Below are 20,036 nucleotides of genomic sequence, written 5' to 3' on the forward strand. Positions count from 1 at the left end.
GGCAAAACAAACCCAAGACCAAAACACGTGCGAGGAATTAGAACCAAAACCAAGAAAAGTGCCTGCCGCACATCTCTAGAAAAAAAGAGCACATTGTGGGGTGGGTGGGAGCTAGTGATGTGCACTGTAAATTTTTCGGGTTTTGTGTTTTGGTTTTGGGTTCGGTTCCGCGGCCGTGTTTTAAGTTCGGACGCGTTTTGGCAAAACCTCACCGAAATTTTTTTGTCGGATTCGGGTGTGTTTTGGATTCGGGTGTTTTTTTCAAAATCATAGAATTTGGGGGTCATTTTGATCCCATAGTATTATTAACCTCAATAACCATAATTTCCACTCTTTTTCAGTCTATTCTGAACACCTCACATCTCACAATATTATTTTTAGTCCTAAAATTTGCACCGAGGTCGCTGGATGGCTAAGCTAAGCGACCCAAGTGGCCGCCACAAACACCTGGCCCATCTAGGAGTGGCACTGCAGTGTCAGAAAGGATGGCCCTTCAAAAAAATTGTCCCCAAACAGCACATGATGCAAAGAAAAAAAGAGGCGCAATGAGGTAGCTGTGTGACTAAGATAAGCGACCCAAGTGGCCGACACAAACATCTGGCCCATCTAGGAGTGGCACTGCAGTGTCACGCAGGATGGCCCTTCAAAAAAATACTCCCCAAACAGCACATGACGCAAAGAAAAAAAGAGGCGCAATGAGGTAGCTGTGTGACTAAGCTAAGCGACCCTAGTGGCCGACACAAACACCTGGCCCATCTAGGAGTGGCACTGCAGTGTCACGCAGGATGGCCCTTCAAAAAAAAATACTCCCCAAACAGCACATGATGCAAAGAAAAAAAGAGGTGCAATGAGGTAGCTGTGTGACTAAGATAAGCGACCCTAGTGGCCGACACAAACACCTGGCCCATCTAGGAGTGGCACTGCAGTGTCACGCAGGATGGCCCTTCAAAAAAATACTCCCCAAACAGCACATGACGCAAAGAAAAAAAGAGGTGCAATGAGGTAGCTGTGTGACTAAGATAAGCGACCCAAGTGGCCGACACAAACATCTGGCCCATCTAGGAGTGGCACTGCAGTGTCACGCAGGATGGCCCTTCAAAAAAATACTCCCCAAACAGCACATGACGCAAAGAAAAAAAGAGGCGCAATGAGGTAGCTGTGTGACTAAGCTAAGCGACCCTAGTGGCCGACACAAACACCTGGCCCATCTAGGAGTGGCACTGCAGTGTCACGCAGGATGGCCCTTCAAAAAAATACTCCCCATACAGCACATGATGCAAAGAAAAAAAGAGGCGCAATGAGGTAGCTGTGTGACTAAGCTAAGAGACCCTAGTGGCCGACACAAACACCTGGCCCATCTAGGAGTGGCACTGCAGTGTCACGCAGGATGGCCATTCAAAAAAATACTCCCCAAACAGCACATGATGCAAAGAAAAATGAAAGAAAAAAGAGGAAGGTCAGGCATCGCAACCGACACAATTGGACTCTCCTTGGGGATTTGTGATTTCGAAGAACGCACAGTTCTTTGCTGTGCTTTTGCCAGCTTAAGTCTTTTCTTTTTTCTAGCGAGAGGATGAGTGCTTCCATCCTCATGTGAAGCTGAACCACTAGCCATGAACATAGGCCAGGGCCTCAGCCGTTCCTTGCCACTCCGTGTCGTAAATGGCATATTGGCAAGTTTACGCTTCTCCTCAGACGCTTTTAATTTTGATTTTTGGGTCATTTTACTGATCTTTTGTGTTTTGGATTTTACATGCTCTGTACTATGACATTGGGCATCGGCCTTGGCAGACGACGTTGATGGCATTTCATTGTCTCGGCCATGACTAGTGGCAGCAGCTTCAGCACGAGGTGGAAGTGGATCTTGATCTTTCCCTATTTTTTTAACCTCCACATTTTTGTTCTCCATATTTTAATGCGCACAACTAAAAGGCACCACAGGTATACAATGTAGATGGATGGATAGTATACTTATGGACGACGAGTGACGACACAGAGGTAGGTACAGCAGTGGCCTACCGTACTGCTATATACAGTATAATAAATGGACCTGGTGGACACTGTCAGCAAACTGCTAAACTAGTATAAAGAAAAAAAGCAACCACAGGTATACAATGTAGATGGATGGATAGTATACTTATGGACGACGAGTGATGACACAGAGGTAGGTACAGCAGTGGCTTACCGTACTGCTATATACAGTATAATGGACCTGGTGGACACTGTCAACAGACTGCTAAACTAGTACTACTAGTATAAAAAAAAAAAGCCACCACAGGTATACAATGTAGATGGATGGATAGTATACTTATGGACGACGAGTGACGACACAGAGGTAGGTACAGCAGTGGCCTACCGTACTGCTATATACAGTATAATGGACCTGTTGGACACTGTCAGCAGACTGCTAAACTAGTACTACTAGTATAAAGAAAAAAAGCCACCACAGGTATACAATGTAGATGGATGGATAGTATACTTATGGACGAGTGACTGACGACACAGAGGTAGGTACAGCAGTGGCCTACCATACTGCTATGTACAGTAAAATGGACCTGGTGGACACTGTCAGCAGACTGCTAAACTAGTACTACTAGTATAAAAAAAAAAGCCACCACAGGTATACAATGTAGATGGATGGATAGTATACTTATGGACGACGAGTGACGACACAGAGGTAGGTACAGCAGTGGCCTACCGTACTGCTATATACAGTATAATGGACCTGGTGGACACTGTCAGCAGACTGCTAAACTAGTACTACTAGTATAAAGAAAAAAAGCCACCACTGGTATACAATGTAGATGGATGGATAGTATACTTATGGACGGCGAGTGACGACACAGAGGTAGGTACAGCAGTGGCCTACCGTACTGCTATATACAGTATAATAAATGGACCTGGTGAACACTGTCAGCAAACTGCTAAACTAGTATAAAGAAAAAAAGCCACCACAGGTATACAATGTAGATGGATGGATAGTATACTTATTATTATTAATGGATGACGAGTGACGACACAGAGGTAGGTACAGCAGTGGCCTACCGTACTGCTATATACAGTTTAATGGACCTGGTGGACACTGTCAGCAGACTGCTAAACTAGTATAAAAAAAAGCCACCACAGGAGTGTTTTTCAGGCAGACAAACGTATACTGGTGGTCACTGTCAGCAAAACTGTGCACTGTACTCCTGCTATAGCTGCTCCCCAGTCCCCACAATTAAGCAGTGTGAGCACTCAGCACAGATATATCATGCAGCACACTGAGCACAGATATGGTATGGAGCGTTTTTTTCAGGCAGAGAACGGATAAAAAAAAACTGGTGGTCACTATCAGCAAAACTCTGCACTCTACTCCGAGTCCTAACAGCTGCTCCCCAATCCTCCCCACAATTAGTAATAAAACAAGCAATCAACTGTCTCTTCTACAATTATAAACGGAGAGGACGCCAGCCACGTCCTCTCCCTATCAATCTCAATGCACGTGTGAAAATGGCGGCGACGCGCGGCTGCTTATATAGAATCCGAATCTCGCGAGAATCCGACAGCGGGATGATGACGTTCGGGCGCGCTCGGGTTAGCCGAGCAAGGCGGGAGGATCCGAGTCTGCTCGGACCCGTGTAAAAAAGGTAAAGCTCGGGTGGGTTCGGTTTCTCTGAAACCGAACCCGCTCATCACTAGTGGGAGCTGGTACAGAGAGTGAGTTGTGTTTAAATCCAGCTCTAAATAAGGTAAACCATCTTTTGTTATTCTGTGGACAAAACAACCTGCAGCTAATCATATCCCCAGAATGTTAATAGCAGCAAGTTATTGTGTTGCCACTGAGAGAAGAAGTGACTTGTCCACATTACAGTATGTTACAATATTTATACCCTGCTTGACTTGTGACAGAAGCAGTGACTTTATGTGAAGAGGGCACTGGCATATCTATAATGGGTGCAGAGTGTGCGGCACACACGGGCACCCAGGTCCAGAGGGGGCCCACACGGCACACAATGCACCCATTTCTTCTATACTTACCTTTCCGGCATCCATCGGTGACTGTGTGTGGGCCCCCTCCTCTCCTGTAGCTGTCACCGCAGCTGCTAGCGCAGTGAGCGCTAGAGACTCTAGCATAGTGCCATAGTCTACAGTGCATGTGCTGGACTCCGAAAAAATGGCGTGGTGCCCATTGCCAGAGTCTCAGTGCTGAGAGCACTAACAGCGCGGTGACAGCTACAGGAGAGGAGGGGGCCAACACACGGAGTCTGCATACGGGTCCCCTCCTCTCTAGAAACGCAGCTGGAGGAGGGGAATAAAGGCAAACAGCAAGTTACAGAAAATGGGGTATATTCAAGAGCGTGCATAAATTTTTTCCCGCTGTGCATGAAATTATAAGCAGTCAGAGATCAGTCAGTGGGCGGCAGCAGGGGATTCCAGGAGATTTGCAGAGCCATTTCTAGACATTTTGGCTCCCAGAGCGAACAGTAAAAAGGCATGGTCTTACAAGAAAAGACTACCTTACAGGAAAGAAAACAATTCCACCATATTATACACCACACAGTAATGCCTCTTGATCCATATTATACACCACACAGTAATGCCCCCTGCACCGTAATATTCCCTACACAGTAATGCCCCCTGCACTATAATATAACCCACACAATAATGCCCTCTGCACCATAATATGCCTCAAAGACAGCGGTGCAAGTATGCGGGTAAGAAATTGGCATCGGGTACGCAGTACCACCTGTCACACACTTTGCCACTGCGACAATTATAATGTGCCACAAAGCAACAAGACCATGGTGCTTGGCAGCATGACAGCTCCTCCCACTTTGTAAGGGTTACTGGGAGTGCGACAGTGGCTGTATTTTCCTGTTATAATGGAGGTATTACTATATATTGTTATTAAAATGGGGGCATTACTATATATTTCTATTATACTGGAGGTATCACTATATATTTCTATTATACTGGAGGTATCACTATATATTTCTATTATACTGGAGGCATTACTATATATTTGTATCCTTGCCTTCAGATTCCCCCCCCCCAAAAAAAAAAGGGGCTGTCGTGTGACCACGCTGCCTGTAACATGTAGCCACTCCCACTATCAGCATGTGGTCACGCCCCCTCACAACATGTGACCACACCCATTTTTGGCACTCAGTACCACTAAGAAAATATTTCTACTTGCACCACTGCCCACAGAGTAATGCCCCCTGCACCATAATATGCCCCACACAATAATGACCCCTGCGTAATGATAATCCATACACCGTTTTAGGGCATTACTGTGTATGTATTGCACCCATGTTTTAATACTTACCTTTCCAGAGTCCTGCGTCAGGTGCTGCTGCCTTGGCAAAATCCACAGCCAAAATGGCCACTGCGCATGCACAGTAGTGAAGTTAGTCTATGGAACATAGCGACCGCCATGTCTCTGAAGACATGGCTCAATGCCAGAGCCTGCTGGGTCGAGGAGAGGAGGGGGCGGTAAATTATGCCAGTGAACAGAAGCATTAGGAGACTGCGTGTGTGACTATATGCAGGTTGCTGTGGGAATCACTATCTCATGTAAATTGACAAAGGACACATCTGTATGTTTCTATGATTTATTAATGGAATAAATTAGTTTTAAGTGACTAAGAGACAGATTTATCACCATCTGCATCTGAGGATGCAGATGTACTGTGATAATATCAGCCCAATCTGCAGTGCAATAATTGATTACATCGCACGGATGTATCAGTTCTCACATACAGGGATAGAGCTTGTGAGAAATCTCTGTCCCTGTTATGCCACTATTCCAGTGAGCCAGAGTGACTCACAGAGCGCTGGCCGTGCCCCCACTATGACAAAAATGGGAAGAATGGCTCGCGATCGCAGCATTCACACGAAGCCACATTCCCTTTTCAATGATGTGTCCCAACTTCAAATCTCCGGATGTTGGGAGGTATGTATAAGTGCACAGGTGCCGCCTCCCGACATCGCCACTGCGATCACCGCTGTTGGCACTCCCATCCCCGTTGCGATGGCCGCAACCCTGATCATCCTCACCAAGACCTGGGGATCAGTGGTCAGAGATCCCGAACAGTTGCCAGTCATTGGGCAGGAAGTGTAGGGGTTTTTAGCACAAGGAACAAAGCATAGGCTAGAGTTCAGTGTGAGCTGAGGACTGAGGATGGAAGACACAGGCTAAGTGACCAGGGATGAGACCCCATGCTAGGGCTGTGGAACAAGCATGGTACTCCACAGCCCCTGGCATTATGGAGAGAAGAGCAGCATGTGGGTGTTGCTATGAAGTGAGGGAGAGCCCATATCTGCAGTGTAAAAGGAGAGCCAGCAGCTTGAGTGAGAGATGGAGAGTGCAGTATGAGAACCACAGTATGCAGAGTACAGTGGAAGGAACCAGGAACAAAGGGGATCCCCACCTTCAGGGTTACCCTAGAAGCAGGATGGGAGGTGTGAGTCTTTGGGAGAGGACTAGCTGGGTGAGTGGTAGGAAACCACATGTGGTGGAAGCTGGCCCCCAGTAACGTGTCCATGAGAGATCCTGTTTAGATAGAGCCCCCAGTGAATAGGGGAGAGCGCACCGAAATTAATCTCAATTTGCGGACGCCGCACTACTGATTCCCAGAGACTGCGCTGGTATGTACTGTAATGCTGTCTCATCATTGATTATGCTGTTATTGCCATTGAAGCGAATTAAAAGAAATGTAACCTGATGTAACCCATATGAATATTACGCTGGAGAGAGAACAAGAAATCAAATGTTATTGTCAAGATAACCCTGTCTGAACTGTGAATAAACTGCTTGCTTATGTGATGAGTTGGCCTGGGTCGTGCAATGCTTTAAAATTACTAATGGACCGGTCACTGCCCGGCTATCACAACTTGGCGTCTGCGAACAGGATCAGTACAGAAGATTTATTTGACAATTTGGGGAAAACTTTATTGGGAGGGGCCCATGAAATCCACCTACCTCTTTTGACCCAGTGAACTTGGGGAGACAAGGGCCAGAACGGGCAGGTTCTAAGTGTTTGGCACAATTGCCAGAAGATGTTGGAACATTCATGATCATCTGTGACCCAGAACTGTAATTCACAGGAAAAAGGCAGCAGTATATGTGATGTGTGTTTCATGTGATGTATTGCATGCAATGTTTTTCTGCTCATGTGATTGTTATATTGTGTGTGATGTATATTGCAATTATGCTTGTTTATTGTGTGTTATGTTTTGACCTTGCTGTAGATTATAAGAGACTGTTCCTTGCTAGACTTTTTGCAAGCTCATAGGTATATTGCGCGGGGACATGCAAGATTTTAGCAGGGGTGAATGTGGCATACAGGAATGTTAACAGATATTAGAAAGTTCCTAAAGCCATTTGATTCTTATCAGTGAGTGGGGGAGTTTATGGCCCCAAAACAAGTTCTGGCAGACCCTGCCACATGTAGGGGGTTAGGACAGGAAGTGTAGGGGTTTTTAGCACAAGGATCAAAGCATAGGCTAGAGTTCAGTGTGAGCTGAGGACTGAGGATGGAAGGCACAGGCTAAGTGACCAGGAATGAAACCCCATGCTAGGGCTGTGGAACAAGCATGGTACTCCACAGCCCCTGGCATTATGGAGAGAAGAGCAGCATGTGGGTGTTGCTATGAAGTGAGGGAGAGCCCATATCTGCAGTGTAACAGGAGAGCCAGCAGCTTGAGTGAGAGATGGAGAGTGCAGTGTGAGAACCACAGTATGCAGAGTACAGTGGAAGGAACCAGGAACAAAGGGGATCCCCACCTTCAGGGTTACCTTAGAAGCAGGATGGGAGGGGTGAGTCTTTGGGAGAGGACTAGCTGGGTGAGTGGTAGGAAACCACGTGTGGTGGAAGGCCCCCCAGTGATGTGTCCATGAGAGATCCCATTTAGATAGAGCCCCCAGCAAATAGGGAAGAGCGCACCAAAATGAATCTCAGTTTGCGGACGCCAGACTACTGATTCCCAGAGACTGCGCTGGTATGTACTGTAATGCTGTCTCATCATTGTTTATACTGTTATTGCCATTGAAGAAAATTAAAAGAAATGTAACCTGATGTAACCCATATGAATATTACGCTGGAGAGATGAGAATAAGAAATTAAATGTTATTGTCGTGATAACCCTGTCTGAACTGTGAATAAATTGCTTGCTTATGTGATCAGACGGCCTGGAGTGCAATGTTTTAAAATCAGTGATGGACCTGGCGCTGCCCGGCTATCACACCTGTATAGGTGAGAATGATTTTTAATTTTTATTTTTATAACTGTGATCAGTTTGTGTGTCCATCTGATCACTCTGCCAGGTCTTTGAACAGCTTTCACTACTGCCTAGAAGTAGGTGGGGGGATAGTTAAGAAGGGTAAAATGGTGGAGGAAGAACGGAAAACACAGAAAAAAAGAGACACACAGTACATGCTAGTCGGGTATGGGGTCATAGGTTTGTAGCTAAACATATAAACTGTGAGAAAACCAGGGAGAGAAGCAGAGGTTCATATGTGATAAGGGGGGTCATTCCGAGTTGTTCGCTTGTTGCTGATTTTCGCTATATTGCGATTAGTCACTTACTGCGCATGCGCAAGGTTCGCAGAGCGCATGCGCTTAGTTGTTTTACACAAAAGTTAGGTATTTTACTCACGGCATAATGAGGATTTTTCATCGTTCTGGTGATCGTACTGTGATTGACAGGAAGTGGGTGTTTCTGGGCGGAAACTGGCCGTTTTCTGGGTGTGTGTGAAAAAATGCTGGCATTTCTGGGAAAAACGCGGGAGTGTCTGAAGAAACGGGGAGTGTCTGGGCGAACGCTGGGTGTGTTTGTGACGTCAAACCAGGAACTAAACTGACTGAACTGATCGCAATGGCAGAGTAAGTCTGGAGCTACTCAGAAACTGCTAAGAAATTTCTATTAGCAATTCTGCGAATCTTTCTTTCGCAATTCTGCTATGCTAAGATACACTCCCAGAGGGCGGCGGCTTAGTGTGTGCAATGCTGCTAAAAGCAGCTAGCGAGCGAACAACTCGGAATGAGGGCCAATATGCAGTGGAGAGGTGGAGCAGAGGTTAGTGGGAGCAGAATACAGTACTGTATGAACATGAATAGCTGCATCCCCTATAGAAACAGAGTAGCCACATGCAGCACCTATATAAATAAGCAACATGCAGCCAGTTGGGCACAGAAATGGGGGCACTCCCATTGGCAACCCTTTTTTTTCAGCCCTCTTCCATCATTGACCAGGAAAATGGTCCTTGCAGTCAATCACTAATTGAAAATAAAATCATTTGTAGTTACTCATTGCGAGGCCCATGGCAGAGCTGATGATCAGTACCCGCTCCAAATATACTACATTCCTGAGTCATTTTCCTAGTCTAGCAGTTTCTCATGTACTGTATACCACATATTTGGTGAAAGTGAGACTTTTATCTTTTTCCCACCATTATGGATAGGTCAGTACATGCTCTGCTATTTACATTGCCATCTGTTATTCATGTTATAAACTCATTGGAGCTCCCCTGCTACTCTTCCACTGCAGTTTATGGATGTGAGTGGAACACCCACTAGGCTACACACAACCAGTAAATGGGTTGTCCATGCATCTAACTTTCATGTGAAAAAAAAAGAAATGCATTAAGTTTCTTTCTAATCAACCGACCAAGAACTGAATCAATTGAACACGAAAAGAGAAAAGGTTAAACAAAGCCTCCTGTTTGGCTTTTTTGTCGATAATGTAAAAAGCTTTCAAGAGTTGCTTAAGAGGCTGGTAAAAGGAAAGTAGCTATGAAAAAAATCCAAGATATTCTATGTCCCAGCATGCGTCATTTGTCATGGTGAGAGGCTCTTATCACTGTATGTGTCGACTGAACAAGAGAGACCAAGAAAAGAGTCTTTGTTGTTGATTTTTTCTCTCACAAGAGAACTCCCAATATGGTCACACACGTCTCTGACATCCTAACTGCAGTTAGGAGTTCTTTCTGCAATTCTGCCTTCTTGCCAGGGGCGCTGTTCAGCTGCTGAGAGAAAAGTGAATAGACTGAAAATGAATAAGGACATTATGCCTAAAGATAACTAGAACATTAAAAGAGGATACATGATATGTTAAAATATCTTTTGTTTCTAATAAATGTTTATCAGAAATGTAAAACATATAACAAACAGCGGTTCTAATTCAGAGATGTATGTGAATGCTACAGCAGCTGATATTTCTTTATGCTGTGCTAAAATATGTCAATGTTGCAGATGCAAGGATTTGTATTGAGACACCCAATGGAAGCGCCTCTGAGCCACCGCTTGCATACAAAGGTACAACCATCGGACAAACATCGACCTGCTGAGTAAGTAGCGCACTGTAGTTTTCTTTACATTTTGGGGGATATATCTGAATCCGTGTATAGATTGGAGGAGTGGACCAGTTGAGAAGTTGCCCATAACAACCAATCAGAATTGAGTTAGCATTTATCAAGTACATTCTATAAAATTACAGGTAGATGCTAATTGGTTGCCACGAGCAACTTCTCCCCTTGTCCACATCTCCACTATTTTCATTGATTCATACATCTGCCACCATGGCCAAAATTTACTAATATTCGTGTTTGTGTCGGTTTGTGTAGTGTTTAAACTCGTCTTGTATCGGGTGCATTTTCATGCAACTTTTTGAAACTATATACGCCAAGTTACTAAGCATTCGAGTTTATTGTTTTCGTGTTTTCCGATGTCGATGCCAGTCAGTTTTTTTTGGCACATTTACGGCCGTCATTGTCGTTTGCGTACATGTTTGTGTTGTTTTTGCTGTTTTTTTTCCTAAGTTAAAAGCGGCAGGGTTTTTATTTTCCAGCGGCCGCATTTTCACTTTTAGTTTAGGTTTTCATCCCCGTTCGTGATTGGTTGTGTTTCAGATGGTAGGAGTGTCTGTGCGCAACCATATAAATACGCCCCAAACCGTCCGCACCTCGTGGGTTTAGTTAGTGGTGAGGAGAGAGGTTGTGTAGTGGAGTTTGGTGAGTAGTGTTTGTTTGGAGGAGTATTTTTTGCGAGTTCTGAGTGTTGTATTGTGTTTGAAAGTAGTTTTGTCATTCTTGTTGTCTTGTATTTTTTGGTTTTGTCTCAATTTTTTTTATTTATAGTCCCTTGTCAGTGTGTGTGTGTGTGTGTGTGTGTGTGTGTGTGTGTGTGTGTGTGTGTGTGTGTGATTAGTGTAGTGGTAGTGGGGGAGTGTTTTGTTTTGTCTTTTTATTTCTGTGTTAATTGTTTAGTCACACAATTATGTGTGACTCAGAGGTGGCTGAGGTGAGTGAGGTGGAGGGTGTTAGTCAGGGGGAGGAGGTCAGTCAGGTGGAGGAGGTGAGTGTTAGTGAGGTTAGTGAGGTGGAGGAAGTTGGTGAGGTTGCTGCAGCAGCCTCAAGTGACAGTGATAGTGACAGTCAGACAGCTCCGCAGCCACGCACCACTACAAAGACTGGGCGGAATGTCAAGTTTAGTTATGCAGAAAATGTGGCATTGGTGCAGGAGCTGATGAAGTATCAGCGGCATCTATTTGGCCCTGAGTCCGCCAAGGTGCCAACACGGAAGAAGACAGTGTTGTGGGCGAAAGTAGTTGCTGCTGTAAATAGTGAGGGGGTGGTGAAGCGGACGGAGGACACGTGCCGCAAACGGTACTATGACATAAAGCGACGTGTCAAGTCCAAAATGGCCAAGGAGGCGAAGTCGGCTCGCAAAACCGGTGGTGGTCCGCCCTTTATTGCCACATATCTGGACTATGAGGAGCCCATGCGGACTATAATCCCTCCAGAAGTAGTGTCTGCAACCCATGTCCGGGATTCCGATCGCCCCAGGAAGGATGGTGAGCATGTGTATTTGCCTTAACATTCTATGACATTACTTCTGGCTTACTGTATGTTTTAAATGTGTGTCATGTGACGTTGCATATTACGCCCATCTTCAAGTGTGCGTCATCAAATACATTGTTTTGGGTCATGTTTCATACAAAAGTCAATGTAACGTCTTACTTGCTTGTATGTCATGTGGTTTTTGGACAGTACATTTTCCATGTGTAGTTTGGACTTGGTGTGTCATTGAATTGTCCAGCAATAATGTTTTACTTTTGCACATTGTACATTTTGAAAGTTGGACTATGTTTTTTTATTCTGTTATCCATGTGCAATGTTTCCAAATCAGTGGTTGATATGTTAGAGGCTGGAGTAGTGCAAAGTGTTTTTGAAGGCAGTTACATGTGTAATTTCATTAGTACTCAATGTAATATTGTTTAAGTCAAGGCCACTATTTGCTGGTTCATTTTGAGTTTGTATTTGTACACTGACACAACAACTGCAGACTTAGTTATCTTACTGTTTTTTTTTTTTTTTTTAATTTTTTTTTTTTTTGTTGGCCTCATATTGTGTTAATGTGTGTTTGGAGTGCCACATCACAGACCTATTTCTATATCGCATCTGTATTTTTTTCATTTTATTTGAAAATGAAGCTGTGTGTGTTTTGGCTTGTTAGTGTATGTTTTTGGAATTGTGTCCTATGTCTGTGTCCTGATTATGATTCCCTGTGTTGCACTTTCCATAGTGCATATGGCTATTGGACAATGTTTTGGGTTTGTTGTTGTGCTTTTTGTGTTTAATGTCCTTATTTTTAGATTCATAATAAAACATCCATTTTTTAAAGATGTAATGTTTATAAGCATAATGGGTGGATGTATTAACAATAGCATGAATATTTTTTTTAAAATTTTTTTTTGGATTTACAGTGTTGAAAAAAAGCAGTACTGGTCGTCCTACAGTCACTCCCATCACATCTGATGATGATGACGCTGCGGAAGCAGGTAAAGTGTCCATTGTAGTATAGGTTAGGTTTGTAAATGAATGGCCATAACAAAATGTCACTTTCAATACTAGGTCCATCCAAAGAAGTCTTAAGCAGCAGAAGGAGCACTTCTGGAACACACCACAAAAAACATCTGCCAGCAAAGAAAGCAAGGTCTGATGTCCAGGGCCAACCACAGCAGGCTACCTCGCCACGAAGATTATCTACTGTTTGTTCGGTGCCCCCACTCCAAATTTTGGACACACCTCCAAGACGACAACCACACTCCCCTCATCTTGATTGTGAGTAACAAACTGTGATAACAATTAAAAATGTCAGATCTTTAAAAAACCATTTACTTAAACTCATTAAGTCAATACCCATCAAAATGTGCTATACTTACCCAAGTCAGTAAAACATGAAATGGAAACCAAACAAAATGGCCTACACAACATCCAGTAAAGATATGTATGTCCATTTCAGCCATACAGTAGCACATTGTGTGGAAGATGCTGCAACAGAAACTCATGTGTAAGCTTTGCAAATAGTAAGGTTGTTAGAATCATTTACACATGTGTGCTTGTCCTAACATTGCCAACTGCATACAAAAACATTACTATGTTTTGGTTGGAGACACTATAAGGCAACACATTATGGATTACAATGTGTTTTTAGGCAGGAGTATGTCTGATGTACCATACAACTCATGTGTTTGCTTTCAGAATGAAGTAACCAGACACATTTGCCACAAACAGGCATATGTATGTATTTAAGTAATGAGTGATGATGTTGCTAGGCCGGATATCTGAAAGCACCAGTCCATTACATGTGTTCCATGTTTAGTGCTTTGTACCAATGTATTAAACATATGGATAAGTAACGGATAAATGTTTTTAATTTCCGCTTCTAGTCCTGGTACCAGCATCCCTCCGCAACAACAGCAACACAGTGACATGGATGACACAATCATGTTAGAAGTGCTTCCAGTAAGCAAAGGAATCAGCCCCCCAGCACCTGTGAGTACTCCCCCACAGCAAAGCACACCGCCAACCCAACACAGCCCAACAACACCAGTAACACAAGGCCCTGATCAAGTGTTCTGGACCATTTGGGCTAGACAGCAGGCCACTAATGAAGATTGCCTGCGTAGGCAGACCCAAATGTTTGCAAGCCTACCATATCACCTCAGACGAATCAGCAGAAATCTGAGTAGACAAAATGAAACAAACACAAGAATTGCAAATACCATGGAAATCATACGTGCAGACATTACACATGTCATGGGCAACTTACAGCGCATAATGGAAGAACAGCACAGACAACAGCAAAGCTATATAAACATTTTAGAAAGCAATCAAATGATCAATAAATCCATGTCCAGAATTGTAGACTATCAAAATGCTGCAACACGTGAACTCAATGCCACCCTCAGTAACCTCAATGAAACACTCAGATCCCTGCAGCAACAGCAAACAAGCAGCAGTTCTGGTACGACTACTCCAAATGTAACGCCAGTGTCATCACCACCAAGGCGCTCCACCAGAGCACGCCAACACGACAGTGGTAAAGGCAAAGGCCAGGACAAGCAACCACCCAAATAAACATTAAAAAAGCCACACCCATTTCTTTAAAGAGAAAAGAAAAAAAAACACTTACCAAGTGTATGATTAACAGAATATATATAACACTTAGCTCCTTGACAATTTGTACAACATCATTAATTATAACTGGTACAAACAACAAAAGGAATTTTGTACACACATTTCTTCTTTATCATCTTTGTATTTTTTGTTAGCAGGAAACTGTTGTTTGAGCTGCACATAGATGTTAGCATGCAGAAAGCAGACCACTTGATTTTTTTCTAATCATTACTCTTTCTAGATTCTAATCATTCTTTGAGCCAGGAGACAGACTAATTGGCAGCCAGGCAGATTGTCTAAAGCAGGCAGAAAGCAGACCACTTGAATTTTTTCTAATCATTACTCTTTCTAGATTCTAATCATTCTTTGAGCCAGCAGACAGACTAATTGGCAGCCAGGCAGATTCATCCATGACCAATACAATTTACAATGTGAATTGTAACTGTTTTACATTTCTTCTCTAGACGAATTGACAAGAAAAACACAATTGAGTTGGCTAAAAGTGTTCTAATATGTTGGGAGTAATATTTAGATAATTCAGTCCGAAAATGACTGACATTATTGTTGTGCCATGTTTGTGTGTGTTAAAAATAAGTAATCAGATTTAAAAACATGATGCAGAAACAACAACATTTGAAATATTTGAAAGTTGAACACAAATGTGTGTAATAATGGATATATGTTGTTAAATGTGTATTGCCTTACAAATCTACAATTTTTGGCCAGCAAACATAAGGAAATAAATTATTTTGCATGAGAGAAGTTTGTGTCCCTTTTATAGGCATCCTAATTCAGGTTAGAATGATTTGTAAGTGTCAACACATGTAAACACGGCTGAAAAAAGCAGGTCTATTTTTTTGCTGCGTTTTTTTACGAATCGCAATCAAATCCGACCGCAATTGAGCACTCAGAGACTAACACCCAAATACGAATGAATAGTGAATTCCCGTATTGTATGAAATAACAGCCGATGGTCTATTCATTCGTATTTCGGAACTTTGCCAATCAAACCATTACGAATAGTCCAAACACTGCCGAGATTGGTGCTTAGTGAATTCCTGGATTGGGACTTAGAAAAAAAAACACAAATCGGACAAACTCGAATCCTTAGTAAATATTGGCCCATGTGTCTTATTCACATTGCAAACACAGCGAAAAACCACTCAAAGTGTACTAGAGACAGCGGTGCAAGTATGCGGGTACGCTCGGGTATGGAGTACCCTTAAGAATTTGGCAGCGGGTACGCAGTACCACCTGCCACACATTTTGCCATTGCCACAATTATAATGTGTCACAAAACAACAAGACTATGGTGCTTGGCAGCATGACAGCTCCTCCCACTTTGTCAGGGTTACTGGGAGTGCGACAGTGGCTGTATTTTCCTGCTATAATGGAGGCATTACTATATATTGTTATTAAATTGGGGGCATTACTATATATTTCTATTATACTGGAGGTATCATTATTAGAAATGAGCGGGTTCGGTTCTCAGAGAGCCGAACCCTAACGGACTTTGTCTTCCAAGCCCGGATCCGAGTCAGGCTCAGGTTTTCCCGCCTGACTCGAAAACCCGAACGTGGCAAAACGTCATCATCCCGCTGTCGGATTCTCGCGAGATTTGGATTCCATATAAGGAGCCGTGCGTCGCGGCCATTTTCACTCCAGTCTCGGAGAGTGTAGTGAGAGGACGTGTCTCTGTCCTCCAGTGTCTGTGTGGGGGCGGGAAAGTGGGGTGGCAAGACTTGTGCTATGTTGTGCTGCTCAGTCCAGTCCAGTGTAGTCATAGTATATTGTGCTGCATCAGTCCAGGCAGACACAGTGTTGGTGTCCTCTCCTGCCAGTGTAGCTGTATAAAGTGTTGTTGACTGTGTTGTGCTGCATCAGACCAGTGGTAGTGTTCTGTCTCCTCAGTCATTCCAGTGACGATGGCCCTCATTCCGAGTTGATCGCTCGCTAGCTGCTTTTAGCAGCAGTGCAAACGCTAGGCCGCCGCCCTCTGGGAGTGTATCTTAGCTTAGCAGATGTGTGACCAAAAGGATCGCAGAAGTGCTACAAAAAAAGATTGTGCCGTTTCTGAGAAGCTCGAAACGTACTCCTAGCTAGCGATCACTTCAGACTGTTTAGTTCCTGATTTGATGTCACAAACACGCCCTGCGTTCAGCCAGCCACTCCCCCGTTTCCCCAGCCACTCCTGCGTTTTTACCGGGCACGCCTGTGTTTTTACACACACTCCCCGAAAACGGTCAGTTTCCGCCCAGAAACACCCACTTCCTGCCAATCACTCACCGATCAGCAGTACGACTGAAAAGCGTCACTAGACCTTGTGTGAAACTGCATAGTTTTGTGTGAAAGTACGTCGCGCTTGCGCACTGCGCACCATACGCATTTGCAGAAATGTCGCTTTTTTACCTAATCGCCACGCTGCGACCGAAACCAGCTAGCGATCAACTCGGAATGAGGGCCGATATACACTGCTGATATATGTCCACTGCTGCCATATAATAATAATAACAACAACCACAAGTCTCTTACAGTATTGTTGTGTTGTTCTGCATTAGACCAGTAGTAGTGTCCTGTCTCATCAGTCATTCCAGTGACGATATACGTTGCTGCTATATGTTCATTGCTGCCGTATAATAATTATAACAACAACCACAAGCCCCTTACAGTGTTGCTGTGTTTGTGCTGCATCAGACCAGTGGTAGTGTCCTGTCTCATCAGTCATTCCAGTGACGAGGCAGTCACAGTGGTATACACTGCTGCTATATGTCCACTGCTGCCGTATAATAATAATAACAACAACAACTACAAGTCTCTTACAGTGTTGTTGTGTTGTTCTGCATTAGACCAGTTGTAGTGTCCAGTCTCATCAGTCATTCCAGTGACGATATACGCTGCTGCTACATGTCCAGTAGCGGTTCTTGCCATGGGCAAGCAGGCTTTTTGCCCAGGGCGCCGCTACCCTGAGGGCGCTGCCATGGCAAGAGCCGCTACTATTATCCCCCCCCACTCCCTGGTTACCGGCCTCCGGCTGCAGCGAGCGCCGTGTGCGCCCGCTGCAGCCGGCATCACTGACTCTGGCTAGAGGTCAATATTGACCTCTAGTGTCAGTGTGGCGCTGCTATGGGAGAGACGTCATGACGTCTCTCCCATAGAGAGGAGCCGGCGCCCGGAGGCAGCAGAAGCAGCGGCAGAAGCAGCGGCAGCAGCAGCCCGGAAGCAGGAGTGAGGCTGGTAAGTATTGTGACTTTTCTTTTAGGGTTTCAAAGCGGCTACAGGGGGCACATAATGGGGGCACATCTACAGGGGCACAACTACTGGGGACACATACTGGGGCCACTTCTACAAGGGGAACAGCTACTGGAGCTAATCAATTGGGAGCAAATCAACTGGGGGCACAGCTACTGGGGGCACTACTACAGGGGCACTGCTACAAGGGGCACAGCTACAGGGGGTACTACTACTAGGGGAACAACTACAGGGGCACTGCTACAGGGGAACAGCTACTGGGGGCAAATTAACTGGGGGCACAACTACTGGGGGCACAGCTACTGGGGGCAAATCTACAGGGGGGCACAACTACTGGGGGGCACAGCTACAGGGGGCAAATCAACTGGGGGCACAGCTACTGGGGGCACTACTATAGGGGCACTGCTACAAGGGGCACAACTACTAGGAGAACAACTACAGGGGGCACTGCTACAGGGGAAACAGCTACTGGGGGCAAGTTAACTGGGGGTACAGCTGCTGGGGGCACAACTACTGTGGGCAAATCTACAGGGGGCAGAACTACTGGGGGGCACAGCTACAGGGGGCAAATCAACTGGGGGCAAATAAACTGGGGGCACAGCTACAGGGGGCACTACTACATGGGGCACTACTACAGGGGCACTGCTACAAGGGGCACAACTACTAGGGGAACAACTACAGGGGGCATTGCTACAGGGGAACAGCTACTGGGGACAAATTAACTGGGGGCACAACTACTGGGGGCACAGCTACTGGGGGCAAATCTATAGGGGGGCACAACTACTGGGGGCATAGCCAGTTACAGGAGGAAAATCTACTGGGGGGCACAACTACTTGGGGCAAATCTGGGGGCACAGCTACTGGGGGCATATCTGTGACCACGACCCTCCCCTATGAAGCCACGCCTCTGTTTTGCCGCAGGGGCTGCCGTATAATAATTATAACAACAACCACAAGTCCCTTACAGTGTTGCTGTATTTGTACTGCATCAGACCAGTGGTAGTGTCCAGCCTCATCAGTCATTCCAGTCATTCCTGTGCCGCATATTGTCTAATATAACTCCAAAAAAATTATGAAGAACAAAAATTTGGAGGATAAAATAGGGAAAGATCAAAAAGAACCACTTCCTCCTAGTGCTGAAGCTGCTGCCACTAGCCATGACATAGACAATGAAATGCATTCAACGTCGTCTGCCAAGGCCAATACCCAATGTGATAGTAGAGGGCATGTAAAATCTAAAAAGCCAACGTTCAGTAAAAAGACCCAAAAAAAGAAATTTAAATGGTCTGAGGAGAAACGTAAACTTGCCAATATGCCATTTATTACACAGAGTGGCAAGGAACGGCTGAGGCCCTGGCCTATGTTCATGACTAGTTGTTCAGCTTCACATGACGATGGAAGTCCTCATCCTCCCGCTAGAAAAAATAAAAGAGTTAAGCTGGGAAAAGCACAGAAAAGAACTGTGCGTTCTAAGATGATATCACAAATCACCAAGGAGAGTCCAAGTGTGTTGGCGGTTGCGATGCCTGACCTTCCCAACACTGGAAGGGAAGAGGTGGCTCCTTCCACCATTTGCACGCTCCCTGCAAGTGCTGGAAGGAGCACTCACAGTCCAGTTCCTGATATTGAAATGGAAGATGTCACTGTTAAAGTACACCAGGATGAGGATATGAGTGTTGCTGGCGATGAGGAGGAAGTTGACGATGAGGATTCTGATGGTGATGTGGTTTGTTTAAGTCAGGCACCGGGGGAGACACCTGTTGTCCGTGGGATGAAGAAGCCCATTGTGATGCCTGGGCAAACTACCAAAAAAAGCCACCTCTTTGGTGTGGAATTATTTCTCCACACATCCGGAACACAGGTGTCAAGCCATGTGTTTTGCCTCTGTCAATCTGTAAGTATGGGTAAGGATGTTAACCATCTAGGAAAATCCTCCCTTATACGTCACCTGCAGCGCATTCATCATAAGTCAGTGTCAAGTTGTGAAACTTTGGGTAAGAGCGTAAGCAGTCCACTGACACCTAAATCCCTTCTTCCTTTTGTACCCAAGCTCCTGCAAGCCACACCACCAACTCCTTCAACGTCAACTTCCTAATCAGTCAGGAACATCATTAGTCCTGCAGGTCATGTCACTGGCAAGACTGAGGAGTCCTCTCCTAACCGGGATTCCTCCGGAGGATCCTTGAGTGGTACGCCTGCTGTTGCTGCCGCTGCTGTTTTTGCTGCTGGGAGTCGATCATCATCCCAGAGGGGAAGTCAGAAGACCACTTGTGCTACTTTCAGTAAGCAATTGACTGTCCAACAGTCCTTTGTGAGGAAGATTAAATATGACAGCAGTCAT

The sequence above is a fragment of the Pseudophryne corroboree genome, chromosome 9 (genome assembly GCF_028390025.1).
Source record: "Pseudophryne corroboree isolate aPseCor3 chromosome 9, aPseCor3.hap2, whole genome shotgun sequence".
NCBI classification, from domain to species: Eukaryota; Metazoa; Chordata; class Amphibia; order Anura; family Myobatrachidae; genus Pseudophryne; species Pseudophryne corroboree.